This window comes from Lolium perenne, chromosome 4 (assembly GCF_019359855.2).
Source record: "Lolium perenne isolate Kyuss_39 chromosome 4, Kyuss_2.0, whole genome shotgun sequence".
NCBI lineage: Eukaryota > Viridiplantae > Streptophyta > Magnoliopsida > Poales > Poaceae > Lolium > Lolium perenne.
In genome coordinates, this window is record NC_067247.2 from 139,078,347 (window position 1) to 139,095,936 (window position 17,590).

Sequence of the window (17,590 nt, forward strand, 5' to 3'; positions counted from 1 at the left end):
AGTTTGATTAATTTGGGGCTGGGCACCCCGTTGCCAGCTCTTATTATGAAAGTCTGTCAAAAGTAAATGACAAGGTCGAAAGATAAATACCACATACTTCCTCATGAGCTATAAAACATTGACACAAATTGAGAAGCATTTTGAAGGTTTAAAGGTAGCGCATGAGAATTTACTTGGAATGGTTTGAAATGCCATGCATAGGTATTTATGGTGGACACTTTGGAACAACGTGGTTTTCAGGGGTTTGGAAGCACGAGCAGCGTTCCCGCTCAGTACAAGTGAAGGCTAGCAATAGACTGGGGAGTGACAATCAAGATAGCAGTCACTGTCATAATCATGCTTGCGGCAAAATAAATTAACGAAGGCATAAAAGTGATACAAGAACTCCGAAGCAAGGTAAATCATCGAGGCTTAATTGACTTTTGTTCAGTCATATGCATGCGTGAGCATGTGCCAAGTCGATTCAAATGAATTATTCAGAGGAGTGTCATACCTATTTATGAATAAAACAATGCAAGCAAACATCCATGACATGCTACTCATATTAATAAGTTGGAGCTAATCATGAGAGATCATGAACTACTAGACTTTCTTAAATGACATATACCTCACATGAACCAACTAAGCATGCTCACATGGATGAGTATATGTACAAAAATGAAAACAAATAGAGTTCATACCAGCCTCTCACCACAGTCGATATGTCGTAGATCGTCATTATTGCCTTTCACTTGTGTAGCTTGGATAATATGAAATGAAAACCACGCTCCAGCCACCGAAGACCATTGAACTCATAATGAACTTTATAAAACCAAAGAAGAACAGCAAATATTTTTGGTGTTTTCGAATTGGAAACAAGAACAAAAGGAAACAAGCAAACAAAGTAAAATCTTTTTGGATTTTCTTATAGCAAACCAACGATAGCAAATAAAGCAAAATAAAAGCAAGAAACCAAAATAAACAAATGGTGAAGAGAAACAACAGAAATATTTTTGGTCTTTTTGTGTTTTAGGAAAGAAACAAAGCAAAAATAAGAAAATGAAAACTAGAAGAGTCACATAAACACAAAGCAGCAGGAATTCGTCAAACTTGACAGCAGTACAGTAATCGATTTTTAAGAACTTCTTCCGCTGCCCAGCTCGAAAAGTGTTCAACTAATGAAATTTAGATAACAACCTGGGGAACATGCACAAAAATTGTCTTCGCAAAATAACATTCTTGCTGTTTTTGAGAATTTTTATGGTAACAGTCCAGAATCTGTTTTCGGGCAGCACTTCCCCAAATATCATCTCCCTCTCATTAGAAAACCACTTAAAGAAACTAAACAAGTTTATACAAGTATCCAGCAACCATAATATGCAAGGAATGAGTGTTTCCGGTATACCTCTCCCCAAGCTTAGGCTTTTGACTCTTCTTGATCACATTATATCACCCTTCTCTCTTGACCCTTGAAAACTTCTGCCACACCAAACTTCTCATAAACTTCATTAGAGGGGTTAGTACTCAAAAACTTCAATCCACTTTAGTCCTGTAGTGAAACATTGCAAGAACTCAATAAAACATTAGTTACAGCTCTCCACATCTAGAAAGCCTTACTTAAAGTCCACAAGAGACAATGCAAAAAAAACAGAGATAGAATCTGCCAAAACAGGACAGCCAGTAAAGACGAATTTTTTCGAGGTACTTCCGTTGCTCAAATCAGAAAACTCAAAACTAATGAAAGTTGCATACATATCTGAGGATCACACGTAAATTTTTACAGAATTTTTAGATTCTCCTACAGAGAGAAAAACTCAAATTCGTGACAGCTAAAAATCTGTTTCTGCGCAGAAATCCAAATCTAGCATCAACTTTCTATTAGAGACTTTACTTGGCACAATAATGCAATAAAGTAAAGATACAAAGGTATTGCTACAGCGAGTAAAACAAGTGGAGAAAGAAAGAAATGTTGTTTAGCTCCTCTATGCATATAAAAAGTATTTGTTAACAAGGTTGATCAAGTCTTGCCACCAAATAAATTTTACATAGCATAAGAAGAATTAAACCTCAAATCAATCATGTTACCTTGAATTGTATTGATATGGATCCAATCATGATATTTTGATATCCTTCTTTAGGCTCATATATAGGACAATCAATAGCTCCCACTTTGATAGTTCTCACATTAGAAATTGTATTAACTCCACATACTTTATCAATCCTCTTGGGGAAATAAACGGTATGCTCCTTGTCATCAACATTGAAAGTAACTTTCCCTTTATTGCAATCAATAACAGCCCCTGCGGTGTTAAGAAAAGGTCTCCCAAGAATAATAGACATATTATCATCTTCAGGCATTTCCAACACAACAAAATCAGTTAATATCAAGCAGTTAGTAGTAACTTGAACAGGAACATCCTCACATATACCAACAGGAATAGCAGTAGATTTATCAGCCATTTGCAAAGATATATCAGTAGGTATCAACTTGTCTAAATAAAGTCTCTTGTAAAGAGAAAAAGGCATAACACTAACACCTGCTCCCAAATCACATAGAGCAGTTCTAACATAATTATTCTTAATAGAACAAGGAATAGTAGGTATACCTGGGTCGCCCAACTTTTTTGGAACTTTGTCATTGAAAGAGTAATTAGCAAGCATAGTGGAAATCTCCTCATTAGGAATTTTCCTTTTGTTAGAGACAATATCTTTCATATACTTTGAATAAGGAGGCATTTTAATAGCATCAGTCAAAGGGATTTGCAAGAATAAAGGTTTCATCCAATCGCAAAATTTATAATAGTGTTCTTCTTCCTTTGATTTTAGTTTCTTAGAAGGAAAAGGCATTTGCTTTTGAACCCACGGTTCTCTTTCATTACCATGTTTCTTAGCAATAAAATCTTCTTTAGTATACTTTTTATTTTTAGCATGCTTTTCAGGTTCGTCTTCAACCTCTTATTTATCAGAAGCATCATTCTTATCATTATCTTTATCATGTTCATTACCACTTTCAGTTTCAGCATCAGAAATAGAAATACTATTAGGATCATTAACAGGCTCAGAGGATTCTACAACATTTTTATGTTTCTTTTTCTTTTTCTTAGAAGGTGCACTAATTTCTTTAGTTCGTTGAGAATCTTGTTCTACTCTTTTGGGATGCCCCTCAGGATATAGAGGATCCTGAGTAGAAACACCGCCTCTAGTTGTTACTTCATAAGCATGTTTTTCTTTAGAATTATTTTTTAACAAGTCATTTTGCACTTTAGTGAGTTGATCAATTTGAGTTTGAATCATATGAAAATGTTTAACAATCATCTTAACATCATTGGAGGTTCTCTCCACAATATCATGCAAATTGCTAATAGCTTGAGAATTTTCCATTAGATGATTCTCTACTCTCATATTAAAATTTTCTTGCTTAACAATATAATTATCAAACTCATCTAAGCATTGAGCAGGAGGTTTTGAATACGGAATATCTTCCCTAGTAAAGCGTTGAAGGGAGTTTACCTTAATCATGGATGAAGGGGGAATTATCTCGCATAAATCTTCTATGGGAGGTAAGTTTTTCACATCTTCGGATTTAATACCTTTCTCCTTAAGAGACTTCTTGGCTTCCCTCATATCTTCATCATTTAATTTAATCAAACCCCTCTTCTTCAATATTGGTGTCGGGGTTGGTTCAGGTGTAGTCCAATCATCATGATTCCGGCCTATTTTAGCCAATAATTCTTCAGCTTCGTCTGGAGTTCTTTTCCTGAAAACACACCCAGCACAACTATCCAGATATGCTCTAGACTCAACGGTTAGTCCACTATAGAATATATCAAGTAAATCATGCTTTTCCAAATCATGTCCAGGTCGAGCTCTGATAAGAGAACAAAATCTTGCCCAAGCTTCAGGAAATTTCTCTCCATTTTCCTGGTCAAAGCTATAAATTTTCTGTAAAGCAGCATGTTGAGCACTAGCAGGAAAGTATTTCCGAAAGAAAACATTAAGCAAATCACCTGGACTTTTAATAGAACCAGGAGGCAAATTATTATACCAAGTTTTAGCATCATCCTTTAATGAGAAAGGAAAAAATTTAGCAACAAAATAAGTACGCATCTTGACATCATCAGAAAACAAGCTACTCATAGAAGAAAGTTCATTCATATGTTCTACAGCACTTTCTTTTTCAGTGCCACAAAAGGGTGCTTTCTCTACAATAGCTATATGAGATAGATCAAGAGAAAAATCATAATCTTTATCCTTAATGTTTATAGGAGATGTGGCAAATTTAGGATCAGGAGATAGCTTATATCTAACAGTATGTTGTGCGAGAAACTTTTTAATTTTTCTTGCATCAGTAATAGCATTGCATTTATCAATAAAATCATCATTAAGCTCCACATAATCCTCATCACAATCATCACTAGAATAATCAACAGACTCAGGTGAACTAACAGGTGTAGCAGCATTTTCATTAGGAGTTTCAGTATTTTCAAGTTGTCTAGACCTAGCAATTGTAGCATCTAGAAAAGATCCCAATGAACCACTATCATCAAGCACAGCAGAAACATTATCAATATTATAAGAGTTTTCAGATTCAGCAGAAGTACCAGCATGTGCAGCTTGTGGTGGAGAAACAAGTTGACTTATCACAGATGGTGAATCAAGAGCAACAGAGGTACTCAGAGTTGTACCTTTTCTTGTAGTGGATGGTAATATGGCGACTTTAGGATCGCGAGATTTACCCATGATGGAGAATTTGCATCGAACAATATCAATCCAAGTGAACTTCCAAATAAAGCTATGCTCCCCGGCAACGGTGCCAGAAAATAGTCTTGATGACCCACAAGTATAGGGGATCCCAACAGTCTTCGCGGGAAGTAAAACCCAATTTATTGATTCGACACAAGGGGAGACAAAGAATACTTGAAAGCCTTAACAGCGGAGTTGTCAATTCAGCTGCACCTGGAAACAGACTTGCTCGCAAGAGTTTATCAAGTAATGTGATTTATAGCAAAGAGCGATAGTGAAATAACAGCAGCAGCGTAACAGAGACAGCAGTAGTGATTCTAGTAAACAGCAGGATTAAAATACTGTAGGCACAGGGATGGATGAACGGGCGTTGCATGGATGAGAGAAACTCATGTAACAATCAAACAGGGCATTTGCAGATAATAATAAAACGGTGTCCAAGTACTAAACAATCCATAGGCATGTGTTCCATATTTAGTCGTACGTGCTCGCAATGAGAAACTTGCACAACATCTTTTGTCCTACCAGCCAGTGGCAGCCGGGCCTCTAGGGAATCTACTGGAAATTAAGGCACTCCTTTTAATAGAGTACCGGAGCAAAACATTAACACTCCGTGAACACATGTGATCCTCACATCACTGCCTTCCCCTTCGGTTGTCCCGATTTCTGTCACTTCGGGGCCTCGGGTTCCGGACAGCAACATGTGTATACAGCTTGCAGGTAAGATCATAAAACAATGAATATCATCATGAAACAATAACATGTTCAGATCTGAGATCATGGCACTCGGGCCCTAGTGACAAGCATTAAGCATAACAAGTTGCAACAATATCATCAAAGTACCAATTACGGACACTAGGCACTATGCCCTAACAATCTTGTGCTATTACATGACCAATCTCTATTACATGACCAATCTCATCCAATCCCTACCATCCCCTTCAGCCTACAGCGGGGGAATTACTCACACATGGATGGGGGAAACATGGCTTGTCGATGGAGAGGCGTCGGTGGTGATGATGGTGATGATCTCCTCCAATTCCCCGTCCCGGCGGAGTGCCAGAATGGAGTTTCTGGTCCCGAGACGGAGTTTCGCGATGTGGCGGCGTTCTGGAGGGTTTCTGGCGACTTCGACTTCTCTCCCGTGTGTTTTTAGGTCGAAGGCGTTAAGTAGTCCAAAGGAGGGCGTCGGAGGCCGACCGAGGGGGCCACACGCTAGGCCCGCGCGCCCCCCTCCTAGGCCGCGCCGGCCTAGTGTGTGGGGCCCTCGGGCCTCCACCTAGCTTGCCCTTCTGGCCCCGTCAATCTTCTGGAAAAATAAGACCTTTCGCATAAATTCCGAGGATTTTCCTGAAAGTTGGATTTCTGCACAACAACGAGACACCAGAACAGTTCTGCTGAAAACAGCGTTAGTCCGTGTTAGTTGTATCCAAAATACACAAATTAGAGGCAAAACAATAGCAAAAGTGTTCGGGAAAGTAGATACGTTTTGGACGTATCACCCTCCGGTGATGATTCCCCTCTCCGGCAGGGTGCCGGAGGCGATCTTCAGAACCCCCGAGATGGGGTTGATGGCGGCGGCGTCTTAGTAACTTTTCTCGTATCGTGGCTCTCGGTACTAGGGTTTTCGCAACGGAAGGATTATATAGGCGAAGGGGCAGAGTCGGGGGACGCCCGAGGGGGCCACCCCATATGGCGGCGCGGCCAGGGGTAGGGCCGCGCCCCCCTATGGTGTGGCCGCCTTGTGGCCCCTCTTCGTCTCTTCTTCGGTGTTCTGGAAGACTCCGTGGAAAATAAGACCGTGGGCTTTTGTTTCGTCCAATTCCGAGAATATTTCTTGTGTAGGATTTCTGAAACCAAAAACAGCAGAAAACAGGAACTGGCGCTTCGGCATCTTGTTAATAGGTTAGTGCCGGAAAATGCATAAAAATGATATAAAGTGTATATAAAACATGTGAGTATTGTCATAAAACTAGCCTCCCCGGCAACGGCGCCAGAAAAGAGCTTGATGTCTACACACGCTTCTATTCTTGTAGACAGTGTTGGGCCTCCAAGTGCAGAGGTTTGTAGAACAACATCAAGTTTCCCTTAAGTGGATCACCCAAGGTTTATCGAACTCAGGGAGGTAGAGGTCAAAGATATCCCTCTCAACCAACCCTGGAATTACGATACAAGAAGTCTCTTGTGTCCCCAACACACCCAATACACTTGTCATATATATAGGTGCACTAGTTCGGCGAAGATATAGTAAAATGCAAGTGATATGGATGAATACGAGTGGTAATAACAATTTGAAATAAATATGGCAGCAAGTAAACATGCAGTAAAATAGTAAATAAACGGTTGTTCGCTGCTTGGAAACAAGGCCTAGGCATCATACTTTCACTAGTGGTCACTCTCAAGAATGATATCATAAAGGAATATAAATATAAGCACTTCACTATGCTACTCTGAACTACTCTCCGGTTGGATAACGAACACTAATTCACCGCGTAGGGATGCAAAAGAAAACCTTAAAGATGTATTCTCAAGTACTAATGAACACACAACCATTTCATAGAGACATCCAACTCAAATCATAATTCAGTGAACAAGTATTCTGCGAAATATAGCCTAAGAGACCCACACGATGCACACATTGTCACCTTTACACACGTGGGACAAGGAGTCTGCAGAGATCACATAAGTAAAATCTACTTGAATAGCATAATGGCATCTAGATTACAAACCTCATGATCACATAAAGATCACACCACGGGAGAGAGAGATATAAACCACATAGCTACCAGTAGAGCTCTCAGCCCCGGGGGAGAACTACTAGCTCCTCATCATGGGAGTCAGCAACGGCGATGGAGATGGCGGTGGAGTCGATGGCTCTGGGGGCAATTCCCCGTCCCGGCAGGGTGCCGGAATAGAGACTTCTGTCCCCCGGATCTTTTCTGCGATGGTGGTGGAGCTACGGAACTTTTCGTGGATGGAGGCCGATTGATTTAGGGTTTTTGCGTCGGGAGCTTTATATAGGCGGAAGGGCGAGGTCGGTGGAGGCCTGGTGGCCCCAGACCACCCCTAGGCGCGGGCCAGGGCCAGGCCGTGCCAAGGGCAGGTCTGGCCGCCCTGTGGCGCCTCTTCGACCCCCCTCTGTACTTCATCTTTGTTTCGGTAAAATATTGACTTCGGCTTTTGTTTCGTCCAATTCCGAGAATATTTCATGTACAAATTTTCTGAAATACAAAAATAACAGAAAACGGGGAACTAGCACTGTGGCATCTTGTTAATAGGTTAGTGCCAGAAAATGCAAAGTGCCACAAAGTTTAAAAAACATATAACAGTTGGTGTAAAACAAGCATGGAGCATCAAAAATTATAGATACGTTTGCGACATATCAAGGACTTTGTAGGAAAGTCCCGGGAATCAACTAAAAATGCATAAATAATGATGTATGATGGCAAATATCAGGAGAAACTAAACATATATGTAACAATATTGACGATCTAAAATGTACGTATCAACTCCCTTAAGCTTAAACCTTTGCTCATCCTCAAGCAAATAAGGATCTAGATCATATCATGCATCAATGAGCTTATGGTTGATAAATATAAATATGAGCATTGCATCATCAACTTATTCATATTCTATTGCCTTGCAAGATCTCTGAGCTAATAACCATACAAATGTGTACTTCATATAGTAGAAAGTCTAGCAACTACCTCTTACCATTTGAACAACACTAACCATTGCATGTTGGACAATTGAACAATGTTTCATATATATCATCTCTATATGCTTGGCTTTTTCCTAGATTTTTTTCTTTTACCTTTCCTTTGTAATGAAGATAAACTCTCATAGAGCAACTAGTTACAAGAAGAGAATTTTCTAAACAACAATATAAGCATGAAGTTCGACTTTTTCAAACACTTTGCCATATTTTCAATGGAACCAGTTAATAGTCATGCCTCCTAGTAACCAGTATAAACCTTATTCATGGATCTTTCCATCATGTCATATGCTTTACATCCACCTTTTTCTTTGACTTTCCATGGCTAACCGAATCCTCGGGTGCCGATCTTTTCATTCACAGACTTGTTTAAGCATATGTATTGATGTATTCAGGACAATCATTTTACCCGTTGATTACGAAGTAGTACAAGAGTATCTCATGCCCCTTGTCATTATCTCTTCCGAACTATTTGTTCTCCAAGACCACATCTCCACCATAACTTCAAGGTAGTTCCTTTTACTTCTTCTTTTATTTCTTAGTATTGCTTTGCATGGATCTTTCCTTTGTTGCAAGCTATACTTTAAAAAGTTCTATGCTTGTCCAACTTGCTCAAGTTAATTAAGTTCAAGACAAGGTGTAATTTAAACTTCTACATACGAGGTGGACATATGCATGAGTGTTACCCATAAATCTCAAGACAAAAGAATGACACCATACTTCATATTTCATTAAAAACCACTTGACCAAAGATAGATGATAATGCTCTAAGAGATTTCCAAACTATGAGAGACTTGATACCTAGTAGATGAAAGCAAAAAACCAAACTAAAGATAATGAATGAAATGATATGATGAACTAAAAAGCATAAAAGACTTGATATAACTTCCCTAAGCTTGAGTGTTGATGTAGATCTTATTTCTTTTTCTTCTTCTTCTCCGGCTCTTTGGGATCTTGAAGATTCTGAAGCAAGAACATCATGAGGTCATAGGCTTCCTTGAATTGCCTAGAACTCTTGGCCAGATCTTCCCAAAACTTCCCTTATATATTCTCCTTGCTAGGTTTCCATTCTGGGGTTGATCCTCTCTCTCCTTTGCATTTTCCCTACGACGAAAACTAGCAGCAAGATTTTGGAGGTAAGATAGCTTCTAGGAGCTTTCCCGCCGGTACTCATGCCAGCCCTTCACCTAAGGTTATTAGGAGGCGACACCTCCCTTACTTCAACAATAGGTATAGGAAGGGGTGAAGCTTCCCCTTGTATTCAACGTTGGTGATGTGCGTGTGGTCTGCTTCTTCTTCATTTTCATCATCATCATCTTCTTCTTCTTCCTCCTCCTGTTCCACTTCCTCTTGTTCTTCCTCTTCTTCATCGGAGTAATTCTTCCTCCTTCTCCTCCTCCACATGGATGTGGGCTGATCCCATCGAGCTCATCATCATCATCTTGCATGGAGGAGCATTGGTAGGAGTCTCCCGAAGACATGGCGAAGATTTTTGGTGGAGATAAATCTGAAAGACAGGGGCAGAAAACAATGCTGCTCGAAACGACTCGATGAGAGATTAGATCGGTAGAGAGGGGTATATATTGACAGTTTTCAGGTAAAAACGAAGAGCTGGAGTCGAAACGAAGGGAAAAAAGGAAGTCCGAAGGTCAAAAGACCTCGGGTGGGCCACCTGGGGCATTTTCGCTCTCTCAACTCCGTTTCGTTCAAATGTTTCATGAAACCTTCTTATTTTACAAAAAAGTAACTATCCTAAAAATACAAAAAGATTCCAAGATTTCTATGTACCTGATCTCAACTTTCATTGGTTTCTGGTATCTGGCAGTGGATAATTCTTTGCAATTACGGCTTCACATTTCCTATGAATTTTTCACCTATAATATAATTCTTAAGACGTTGTCCATTATCAACATGAGGTTTACCTTTGTAGTCCCCGTGAAGACGGATGGCTCCAGAGCGATACACCTCTTTCACAACTAATGGACCTTGCCATCTTGATGCTAATATTTCCCGCAGAGAACATGAAACGAGAGTTGAACAATAATACTTGATCTCCTACATTGAATTCCTTCTTCTTTATCTTTTTGGTCATGCCAATTTTGAAATTTTATTTAAATAATCTAGCACTCTCATATGCTTCATTTCTACATTCATCTAGTATGTTTAAGTCTAGGATTCTTTTCTCACCCGCAGTTTTAAAATCAAAGTTGAGTTGTTTAACCACCCATCTAGCTTTTTATTCTTATTCTACATGTAGATGACATGCTTTTCCATAGACCATTCTATAAGAATACATACCCATATGATTTTTAAAAGCTGCTCTATAAGCCCATAAAGCATCATTAATTTTAGTTGACCAATCAGATCTAGCTTTTATTAACTGTCTTTTCCAATATGAGTTTTATTTACCTATTGCTTAATTCAACTTGACCACTAGTTTGTGGGTGATATGGAGATGATACTCCAAACCTAGGAAAGATGGTGTCCTTAAGCATTTTCATTGTTGTAGCATGGTCAACACTTTTTATAAGAATTGCTTCCACCCGTTTGGTAACATAGCCCACTACAACCAAAATGTGAGCATGCTTTGACGTGGAGGACGGGAATGGTCCCATAGAGTCAAATTCTCAAACATCAAATGGTTCAAGAGGCAGTGAATAATTCATAGGCATTTCATTTATCTTACCAATCTTTCCCACACGTTGACATTTATCACAAACTTTAACATAAGTAGCACAATCTATAAATAAAGTAGGCCAATGAAAACCAGATTGTAATACATTTGCAGTTGTGCGGTCTCCCGCATGGTGGCCTCCATAGGGACTATCATGCTTTAATCATGGTGGCCTTCAAACTCAGGAACACAAAGTCTAATAATACAGTCTACACTCTTCTTATAAAGAAATGGTCATCCCAGAAATAATGTCTAAGATCATAGAAGAATGTATTTCTTTGTTGATAAGTAAAATGAGGTGGTATAAGTTATCCAACAATAAAATTAGCATAATCATCGAACCATGGAGAAGCTATTCTTGCATTTGACACATTAATGTTTGCAAGTTGTTCATTAGCAAAGCTATCATTAATAGGAGTGAGATCTACCAGAATATTTTTCATTCTAGATAGATGATCAGCTACATGATTATCATCACCTTTCATATCAACAATATGCAAATCAAATTCTTGAAGTAATAAAACCCATCTAATAAGCCTAAGCTTAGCATCTTTACTATTCATAAGATAGTTAATATCCAAATGATGAGAGTGCACTATGACTTTAGAATCTACAATGTAAGGTCTAAACTTATCACATGCAAAGATCACAACTAAAAATTCCTTTTTAGTAGTTCTTTGGGCGCCATCGAGAGTTTTACTAGCATAATATATGACATTTAGCTTCTTATCAACTCTTTGTCCTAACACAACACCTACCGCATAATCACTTGCATCACAAATAATCTCAAAGGGTAAATTCCAATTTGGCGGTTGAATTATAGGAGCACTTATCAAAGCATTTTTTTAAACATTAAAAGACTCCACATAATCATCATTAAAAGAGAATGGAACATCTTTTTTCAAAATATTCGTAAGAGGCTTTGATATTTTAGAAAAGTCCTTAATGAATCTTCTATAAAAACCAACATGCCCAAGGAAACTTCTTATACCTTTAATATCCCGCGGGTATGGTAACTTCTCTATGGTTTTTATCTTCGCGCGGTCCACTTCTATGCCTCTTCCTGAAACTCGATGCCCAAAGACTACACCTTCTGTAACTATAAAATGGCACTTCTCTCTAATTAGGACTAGGTGTTGATCCTCACACCGCTGCAGAACTTTGTCAAGATTGAATATGCAATTATCGAAAGAAGTACCATACACAGAGAAATCATCCATAAATACTTCCATATTTTTTTCAATATAATCAGCAAATATAGCATTTAGACATCTTTAAAAAGTAGCAGGAGCATTGCAGAAATCAAATGGCATTCTTCTATAAGCAAATGTACCAAAGGGACAAGTAAAAGTAGTGTTTTCTTCATCATCTTTGTGCACATGAATTCGAGAAAAACCCTGAGTAACCATCAAGATAGCAAAAATGTGAATGTTTAGATAATCTTTATAGCATTTGATCAATGAATGGTAAAGGATAGTGATCTTTACGAGTAGCTTTATTTAATTTTTTAAAATCAATGTACATTCTTTAACCAGTGACAGTACACTGAGCTACAAGTTCATTTTCCTCATTTGGAACCACAATGATTCCACCTTTCTTAGGTACACAATGAACAATACTTGCCCATTTACTATCAGTTATATGGTAAATAATAATACCAGCTTCAATGAGTTTAATTGCCTCTTTTCGTACCACTTCTTTTATTTTTGGATGAAGGAGCGGCGTTGGTAATCAACAACGAGCGTTGCATCTTCTTCCAAATTAATATTATGCATGCATAAAGTGGGACTTATACCTTTTGGATCATCAAGTGAATAGTCAATATCTAGCCTATGAGCACGCAACACCTTGATACGTCCAAAACGTATCTACTTTCCCGAACACTTTTGCTATTGTTTTGCCTCTAATTTGTGTATTTTGGATACAACTAACACGGACTAACGCTGTTTTCAGCAGAATTGCACTGGTGTCTTATTTTTGTGCAGAAACTCAACTTTCAGGAAAATCCCCGGAAATAATCGCAATGGGCCTATTTTCACAGAAGATTGACGGAGCCAGAAGACGAGACGGAGGGGGGCCACAAGGCGGCCACTCCACAAGGCGGCGCGGTGGGCCCCTGGGCTGCGCCGCCCTATGGTGGCGGGGCCTCGGGCAGCCCCCGACGCTCCCCTCTGGACTACTTAAGGCTTTCGACCTAAAAACGCACGGGGGTTAGACGATATTGCCAGAAGACATCCAGAACTCCGCCGCCATCGCGAAACTCCGTCTCGGGACCAGAAACTCCGTTCTGGCACTCCGCCGGGACGGGGAATTGGAGGAGATCATCGCCATCATCACCACCGACGCCTCTCCATCGACCATCCATGTTTCCCCCATCCATGTGTGAGTAATTCCCCCGCTGTAGGCTGAAGGGTATGGTAGGGATTGGATGAGATTGGTCATGTAATAGCATAAGATTGTTAGGGTATAGTGCCTATTATCCGTAATTGGTACTTTTATGATATTGTTGCAACTTGTTATGCTTAATGCTTGTCACTAGGGCTCGAGTGCCATGATTTCAGATCTGAACATGTTATCAATTCATGATGATATTGATTGCTTTATGATCTTACCTGCAAGTTGTATACACTTTGTTGTCCGGAACCCGAGGCCCCAAAGTGACAGAAATTGGGACAACCGGAGGGGAAGGCGGTGATATGAGGATCACATGTGTTCATGGAGTGTTAATGCTTTGCTCCGGTGCTCTATTAAAAGGAGTACCTTAATTACCAGTAGATTCCCTAGAGGCCCGGCTGCCACCGGCTGGTAGGACAGAAGATGTTGTGCAAGTTTCTCATTGCGAGCACGTACGACTATATACGGAACACATGCCTATGGTTGTTTAGTACTTGGATACTGTTTTATTATTATCTGCAAACGCCCTACCTTGATTGTTACATGAGTTCTCTCATCCATGCAGCGCCCGTTCATCCATCCCTCTGCCTACAGTATTTTAATCATGTTGTTTACTATAATCACTACTGCTGTCTTTGTTACACTGCTGCTGATATTTCACTACCGCTACTGCTATAAAACTGTTGCTACTGATAAACTCTTGCGAGCAAGTCTGTTTCCAGGTGCAGCTGAATTGACAACTCCGCTGTTAAGGCTTACAAATATTCTATGGCTCCCCTTGTGTCGAATCAACAAATTGGGTTTTACTTCCCTCGAAGACTGTTGTGATCCCCTATACTTGTGGGTCATCAAGACTATTTTCTGGCGCCGTTGCCGGGGAGCATAGCTTTATTTGCAAGTTCACTTGGATTGATATTGTTCGCTGCAAATTCTCCATCATGGGTAAACCTCGCGATACTAAAGTCGCCATATTACCATCCACTACAAGAAAAGGTACAACTCTGAGTACCTCTGCTGCTCTTGATTCACCATCTGTGATAAGTCAACTTGTTTCACCACCACAAGCTTCACATGCTGGTACTTCTGCTGAATCTGAAAATTCCTCTTATAATTTTAATGATGCTTCTACTATGCTTGATGATGATGGTTCGTTAGGTCCTTTTCTAGATGCTACAATTGCTAGGTCTAGACAAATTGAAAATGCTGAAATTCCTAATGAAAATACTGTTACACCTGTTAATTCACCTGAGTCTGTTGAATACTCTAGTGATGATCTTGATGAAGATTATGTGGAACTTGATGATGATTTTATTGATAAATGCAATGCTACTACTGGTGCAAGTAATATTAAAAAGCTTCTTGCACAACATACTGTTAGATATAAACTGTCTCCTGATTCTAAATTTGCTACATCTCCTATAAACATTAAGGATAAAGATTATGATTTTTCTCTTGATTTATCTCATATATCTATTGTTGAGAAAACACCTTTTTGTGGTACTGAGAAAGAAAGTGCTGTAGAACACATGAATGAGCTTTCTACTTTGAGTAGCTTGTTTTCTGATAATATCAAGAAGCATACTTATTTTGTTGCTAAAATTTTTCCTTTCTCATTAAAGGACGATGCTAAAACTTGGTATAATAGTTTGCCTCCTGATTCTATTGATAGTCCAACTGGTTTGCTTGATGTTTTCTTTCGAAAATACTTTCCTACTAGTGCTCAACATATTGCTTTGCAGAGAATTTATAGTTTTGACCAGGAAGATGGAGAGAAATCGCCTGAAGCTTGGGCAAGGTTCTGCTCTCTTATCAGAGCTCGACCTGGGCATGATTTGGAAAAGCATGATTTACTTGATATATTTTATAGTGGACTAACCATTGAGTCTAGGGCATACCTGGATAGTTGTGCTGGTTGTGTTTTCAGGAAAAGAACTCCAGATGAAGCTGAAGAATTATTGGCTAGAATAGGCCGAAATCATGATGATTGGACTACACCTGAACCAACCCCAACGCCAATATTGAAAAAGAGGGGTATGATTAAATTAAATGATGAAGATATGAGGGAAGCCAAGAAATCTCTTAAGGAGAAAGGTATTAAATCTGAAGATGTGAAGAATTTACCTCCCATAGAAGATTTATGTAAGATAACTCCCCCTTCATCCTTGATTGAGGTACATTCTCTTCAACGCTTCGGTAAGGAAGATATTCCGTACTCAAAACCTCCTGATCAATGTTTAGATGAGTTTGATAATTATATTGTTAAGCAAGATATTTTTAATATGAGAGTAGAGAATCATTTAATGGAAAATTCTTGAGCTATTAGTGAATTGCATGATATTATGGAGAGAACCTCCAATGATGTTAAGATGCTTGTTAAACATTTTCATATGGTTCAAACTCAAATTGATCAACTCACTAAAGTGCAAAATGACTTATTAAAAAATAGTTCTAAAGAAAAACATGCTTATGAAGTAACAACTAGAGGCGGTGTTTCTACTCAGGATCCTCTATATCCTGAGGGGCATCCCAAAAGAATTGAAGAAGATTCTCAATGAACTGAAACTAGTGCTCCTTCTGAGAAAAAGAAGAAGAAACATAAAGCTGTTGTAGAATCCTCTGAGCCTGTTAATGATCCTAACAGTATTTCTATTTCTGATGCTGAAACTGAAAGTGGTAATGAACATGATAAAGATAATGATAAGAATGATGCTTCTGATAAAGAAGAAGTTGAAGATGAACCTGAAAAGCATGCTAAAAATAAAAAGTATACTAAAGAAGATTTTATTGCTAAGAAACATGGTAATGAAAGAGAACCTTGGGTCCAAAAGCAAATGCCTTTTCCTGCTAAGAAACTAAAATCAAAGGAAGAAGAACACTATAATAAATTTTGTGATTGGATAAAACCTTTGTTCCTGCAAATCCCTTTGACTGATGCTATTAAATTGCCTCCTTATTAAAAGTATAAAGATATTGTCTCTAACAAAAGGAAAATTCCTAATGAGGAGATTTCTACTATGCTTGCTAATTACTCTTTCAATGGCAAGGTTCCAAAGAAGCTGGGCGACCCAGGTATACCGACTATTCCTTGTTCTATTAAGAATAATTATGTTAGAACTGCTCTATGTGATTTGGGAGCTGGAGTTAGTGTTATGCCTTTTTCCCTTTACAAGAGACTTTATTTAGATAAGTTGATACCAACTGATATATCTTTGCAAATGGCTGATAAATCTACTGTTATTCCTGTTGGTATATGTGAGGATGTTCCTGTTCAAGTTACTAATAATTGCTTAATATTAACTGATTTTGTTGTGTTGGAAATGCCTGAAGATGATAATATGTCTATTAATCTTGGGAGACCTTTTCTTAACACTGCAGGGGCTGTTATTGATTGCAATAAAGGAAAGGTTACTTTCAGTGTTGATGACAAGGAGCACACTGTTTATTTCCCCAAGAGGATTGATAAAGTATGTGGAGTTAATACAATTTCTAATGTGAGAACTATCAAAGTGGGAGTTATTGATTGTCCTATATATGAGCCTAAAGAAGATTATCAAAATATTATGATTGGATCCATATCAATTCAGTACAAGGTAACATGATTGATTTGAGGTTTATTTCTTCTTATGTCATGTAAAATGTATTTGGTGGCAAGACTTGATCAACCTTGTTAACAAGTACATTTTATATGCATGAAAGAGCTAAACAACATTTCTTTCTTCCTCCACTTGCTTTACTTGCTGTAGTACTACTTGTTTTGCAAGATGCTTTAGTTGTTTAGAGGTTTGAAAATCTTTTTCTGCCCTGTAATAATAATTTTAACACCCAGAAATGTGCATTTTTCAAAGTTTCCAAACAATTACAAAAATTATACCGTTGGTCTTATTTTTCGAAAATCCACCTGGGAGTGCCTGGGGCTGACCAGTGGGGCACCCCAGGGCTGCACCCCACCAGCCGGCGCGGCCAAGGAGGGGGGCGCGCCACCCTGTGGTGTGGGCCCCTCCTTGCCCCACTAAGCCATCTCTTCCTCCCATTCTACTCTCTCTCCCGAAAAAACTCGTACCAACTTTCTCTCACTCGCGTTTTTG